The sequence below is a fragment of the Haliotis rufescens genome, unplaced genomic scaffold (assembly GCF_023055435.1).
Source record: "Haliotis rufescens isolate VD_foot unplaced genomic scaffold, xgHalRufe1.0.p SCAF_3, whole genome shotgun sequence".
Taxonomy (NCBI): Eukaryota; Metazoa; Mollusca; class Gastropoda; order Lepetellida; family Haliotidae; genus Haliotis; species Haliotis rufescens.
In genome coordinates, this window is record NW_025964001.1 from 15,221,161 (window position 1) to 15,227,419 (window position 6,259).

Here is a 6,259-nt window from a genome sequence, read left to right on the forward strand (position 1 = left end):
ATTTCCTGAAATAAAAACTGGAAAAAAGGCTGTAAAATCAATGAACAAAATGATGTTAAAAAATGTATATTTTTCGACCATTTGTTTTTTGTAATGAGGAGTAGTAGGCTCATCAGTAGAATAAGAAAATATATAGTTATGGCTTTAGGACGACTTTGTATAGTATTAGGTTATACATGTATGTACAAGGTGTTTTTGATGTGCCGTTGTGTGTATTAACACAGGTTTCTATGTAAATAGTGTGGAATTATCAATATTGTGCAGTAACAATAGTTATATCTGTGATATTTATAGTTAGTTTGCATTTACTATTGCACTGGTGACCCAATAGAAATGGCAGCGGTCCCAATAATCTACTGGACAAGCTCTGTTTGTGTGTTGACCAATACAATTACTTGACAAATTTTGTGAAAAATATGACTTTTATTATTGTCGTGAATTTAAGATCCTGAAATTATCATAATATGCATGTGAAAAAGGAAGACCATAGTCCATTTAATCATGACAAGGACCTTTAAACAATGTGGGGCCAAATCATTCTTTTGCAAGGTGGGCCATACATCCATTCTTGAATGATATTTAAGTTAGCTGTGAAGGATATGCTTGATTAATTTACATGTGTTATCTTGCATGCATTTACTGATTTCATAGGTGCGCAAGGTGCTTTCACTGTGGAGAGTTGCATCCCTTAGTTGTTCCAAGATCTGCTGGTCAAAGGTTCCATTTGAAGATTTGCCCAGGTTATCCCCCATGGTCTGTTATCAGTGATTGTGGGCTGTAAATGTGGTTAATGCAACTCTGGACTATCTTGCCACATGAAGTTGTCACATAACTGTATAGTGTTCTATTCAGTGAAGTCCAACTCACCACAAAATAAAATAATGCCAAATAATATGACCTCAGAAAACAGCATTAGTAACACATTTGAGATATGCAAGAGCGATAAGGCAGGAAATAAGAAATTGTTTCTTTACAGATGTAGAAATTTCATCATTTTATGAAGTGCAATATTATAGGATTCAAAACGTTTACGTCAGAGAATAATCAGTCTTGAATATATTAATCTAGACACAATGTGTATAGTTACTAGATATGAAGTGAATCTTGACTTGAATCAAACTTGCATGCCTGAGGGCCTAAGTCTAGTCCCCCTTTAACTTAGTGGACACGGGAGCGGTCGGGTAGCCTAGTGGTTAAAGCGTCACGCCCAAGACCCGGGTTCTATTCCAGACATGGGTACAATGTGTGAAGCCCATTTCCGGTGTCCCCCGCCGTGATATTGCTGGAATATTGCTAAAAGCGGCGTAAAACCATACTCACTCACTCACCCACTCATTCACTTAGTGGACACGTGACATGACAATGATCAACATTGGAGGAGTCTTTTATAGGATAAAGAATGCAGTCTTACTTCTTAATTATATGGGTGCAATGTGTGGAACTCTGCTTCGGAGCAATGTTTTAACACAGCAGGTACTATTCTCTCATGCATACTTTGACAGGACTGATGTACTTTGTTACATTGTGGGTACACCACAGAAGGAGTTCCAGGTTAGAAAAGGCCCCATCAACTCATGCTTGCTATACAGTATAGGAGACTTGGTGGATATTGCCAAGTGCTGTGTTAAACAACAAACAAATCATAGCTACATATATGCCATTAGGCAATATTTTCTTCAGTGAAATCTATAACCTCGACTTGGACCTTTATGGAATTTTCAAAGACCAAAAAAGCTGTATAACCTTGACCTTTACCCACAACAGGAGCTCTTAGAAGCACAGGTAATGTTTTCGTGAATGTATTTTTTGTCAACAAAGGTTAGAATAGTTCATGGGTGTAATTTTATATGAATTTGATTACAAGTTTGGACGCCTAAGGCTTTGAGTTTGTACTTTAGGAACACCAACATAATCATTAAGGATAACATATAATTCAAATGCTAAAGAATATTGCACAGAAAATCCTTCTCAAAGCAAAAAAATAAACTCAAGTATTATGTTTTCCTTGGGTCATGAAAACATACAGCGATACTCACATTCTCATAATATTAAAAACTGAAGTTTTAAGTTACTAATATACCAAGTTGACATAGTTTCTACCATCCGAACCTTATTGCTTTTGAAATAACAGCATTACTAACCAGTGTGGATGATGTATGTCTCCTGTAATACCTTGTATATCTCAGGACTATTTCTGTGTGGTGGCCTTGTTTACACAGCCTGGTGCTGCCAGTATGTTGAGTACAATGTAAACAACCAGTGATGATGTACATGGTCTTCCTCTCTGACAACATTTACTTACGGAAGCATTATTAGTGTGCCTGGCTTATCCCTAGCCACTCTCCACTCACCTTATCTTGGTTGGGTGTTAATAAACACTGACAAAACGTTATTAACAGTTTGCAAAAAAAACTTCCTTTTTTTACACTTTTAGATATTAATGTTGAATATCGATATCAGTTTGTATGTACAGATAATAATATTTGAATGAGCTGTTTGTTTAATGTCATTTAACCAGTGTTAAAAAAGTTCAACTATATCACTAATGGAACAGCCAAGTTGTTAAAGTGTTCGCTCATCACGCCGAAGACCAGGGTTTGATTCCGGGCATGGGTACAATGTGTGAAGCCCATTTCTGGTGTCCCCACCGCGATATTGCTGGAATGTTTCTAAAGGCATAATACTATACTCACTCACTGTATCACTAATGCAAACGGCAACAATATAGGTCTACTTGCTGGGTTGTTTAATAGTCACTGATAGACCATCAGATTCTATGAACATGTTCAATGGCCCACAGTTTTCAATCCAGTTCACAATCAAGTTCCCCAAGGCCTACATATTAACAAATGGACCATGGACACTATTATTTATCATTGAATCAACTCCACCTATTCAACAAATGCCCTAGATCATGAAACTAGTAAATTGAGCACAATGTAGGTATTCTTTTGACAGCCCTACACATCTGGTTTCCAAGAGCTCAATACACTGTTGCTTTGTTACTAAAAGTACAGCAAGACATCAAAGATCAAGAAGATCAAATATATGTCCCTTTGAATCTACCATATTGATGTTCTGTGAATAGTACCAGGGTATTTGTTGGGCACCAGGATATATGAACAAGTTGTGAACCTTATGACATGTTTGAGTGCACTTTTGATATACAAATTTTGATATGACAGTTTTGGATGTTAGTTATCTTTTCCGGTATTGTCCTCTTTACATTCTCTGTTTTATGCATTATGTGCCTTAGTTATGATTAAGGTCTAGAATAGCTGGCTCCTGCAGCAGGAACAGCATAAGCACCCTGATTGATGTGCATGTTGTTATTTATATTAGAGTTTCTGTTTGAGGTTTGAAGAAACAGGTTATTTTTACTTTGTCATTGTTGGACATTTAGTAGACTTTGATATATAATACTAAAAAGAAGTTAAACAATGACCGCTTTTTTTCATATAACTGTAGTTAATCTGTCATGATCTATAGTCATGTGAAAAATCAGGTGTTGTTTAACTTCTTTTGAGTAGTATATTGATGGTGTTGCTCATGCTATCTATCACTGGTTAGTGTTGACCAGACTTGGTTCTTTAAAGGGTGAAATAGCTAACATGGCTAGGGTTAAAAGAACAATCACTCATTCATGAAAGTAAATTCATAAGTAAAGTTCCTAAAGATTTCCAGTATTACTGGAAAAAATACAGGATTTTGTGTTGGCTGTAAAAGGGCTTATATACACTGATATGATTTCTCCTATTTATGAATATTTAATCTAGAACTGTGTTCAGCTGTGATGGGCGGTGGTAATACATTGGTATTTTTGTACAACTCAAGTTATAAGGACCAATTAAAGAGTTGATTTTCATGTTTTATTTTTCTTGTTATATGTTTTGGCTTCCTGTCAGGGCAGCTTTGGGCATGGTGTACTGTGCAGGATCTGTTCCTTGCCTGTTGTCTTCTCCACAGAGCTGGCTGAAAGGATGACCCTAAAGTGTGAGATTATGTTGCACTGTGGCAACAGTTGGGGGCACGGGTGGCCCAGTCGTCTAAGGGTGGCCCAGTCGTCTAAGGCGCCGCGATTCGCTGTGCAGAGTTGCGTATCTTGGGCACGCCAGAAACCTATGATTGTGGGTTCGAATCACGGTTCGATCACGGTTCGATCACGGTTCGATCACGGTTCGATCACGGTTCGCGCTGATTATGTTTCTAGGTTTGTCAGCACTATACCCGTGTGGGTTTCACCAGAGTGGTAAACGTCTGAGACCTGCATCACTTCGGGCTTTCCTCCCACATTAAGCTGACATGCCTCGATATAACTGGAATAATGTTAAAAGCGGCGTACAACCCAACTCACTCACTCACTGTGGCAACAGTCAACAAAAATGAAAGATTGGTACTTCATATTGTGAAATTGTCACAAATGCTAAGGAAACTGAAACTGGTATGATGTAAAGCAACGAGACTCTGATTTGTTCATGCCCGTAAGATATAATTAATAATTTTTTTAATAAATTTGGCAAAATTTGAATGTTAAAAACTTTATGAATCTTCCAGAACAAGGGCAAGACGGCAAAGATTTTGCGAGGATATTGATTAAGATTACCACAATGATCAATATTAAACTTTCTTCAGATGAAGATGATTACAAGGAGTTTCAAGTCTCATTTGCCATTTGTTCGGATTGATTTCTCAGCGGCTACATGAAAAATATAATTGCCTGCTGATCAACAGTTAGTACTTTTATGTAAGGTGAGATAAGCATTGGTGTAAATGATTGACGACTAATTTCTCCAACTGCATCACGGGCGCGAGAAATATGCTGCACGTACCTGACATAGAGCACGATGCAAACTAATGACGACAAATTTCTTATTGACGCCCCATGTAACAGGATAATAACAAACCATGTAAACAAAAGCGATAAAATCCTTTTCAAAGTCATCAAAAATCTCTGCCAAAAACAGCGGACTGTACGATTCCGACCACATCACGAGCATGTGTTTATGAATCACTATCAAATAGTGACTATCAGGTGTTCGCGAAAAGGTGAGGTATCCTGCCCCACCGGTGGCACCCGTCACAAACACACGAAAAGGCAAGTTTTGGGCATAGTTTTGTCTATACGAACACTGCAAACTGTTGCCGAATTTACTGAAACTAATGACGACTAAACGACGACAAATGACGACGGTACTAATTTGAACTGATGACGAGTTAAAAGTGCATATATATTGTGATAAGCATGGCAGATAGTATTAATCTGCTGCCTATCACAACATATGCATATATACCTCTCATCACTTGGTTGTTGTCACTCCAGCTTGATAGCGGTGTAAGAATCTACATCGAAACGTCGCCATATGCAATAAACCAGAGGTTGTTACCCATAACGATGTACGTTTCCTATCCCATCAGCTTGACATATTTGAATTAATCAGTGATAAGAACACATCCCTCATAACAAGAACAATAGACTTATTCAGAAATTATATTTGTTATGATGTATATTGCATAGTGTTTGCCCATGCCAGCATGGAGGGGCGTGTACAGATCTGGTCAACTCGTACAAATTGTGGCTGTATGGCGCGTTACTGATAATGTAGATGATTAACCATCCACTAGAAAGAACACATCACAAGACCAAAGCTGTGACTACTTTCTCGGTAGAACACATTGTTTTTATTAACAACACCATTCAACCATAGTAGTAAGTGAGTGAGTTGGGTTTAACGCCGCTTTTTACAGTATTCCAGTCACGGCGTGTCAGCTTAATGTGGGAGTAAAGCCCGAAGTGATGCAGGTCTCAGACGTTTCCCACTTCGGTGAAATCCACGAGCACGGGGATGGTGCTAACAAACCTAGAAACATTATCGGGGCGAACCGGGATTCGAACCCACAAACATAGGTTTGTGGCGTGCCCAAGGGACGAAACTCTGCACAGCGAATCGCGGCGCCTTAGACGACTGAGCCACCCGTGCCCCCTCTACCATAGTACATACATAACGTATATGTTAGGATGATAAGTCGCTGAAACACAATTAGTGTAACCATTCATTTGCGGTGCTCAGCAAATACTAACATTGTTCCACCAATTTCATAAAATATAGACAGTTCCAAGTACAGTCATCTGTGTAGTGACCTCGAAGGTTACTCACGTCCGACACTATCGGTAGAGCAGGATCTGCTGACCTGCTTCCCTGTCGTCCTCACGCTTTATAAAAAAAACCATAACGCTCGTTTCAAAATGCCTCTTTGTTCG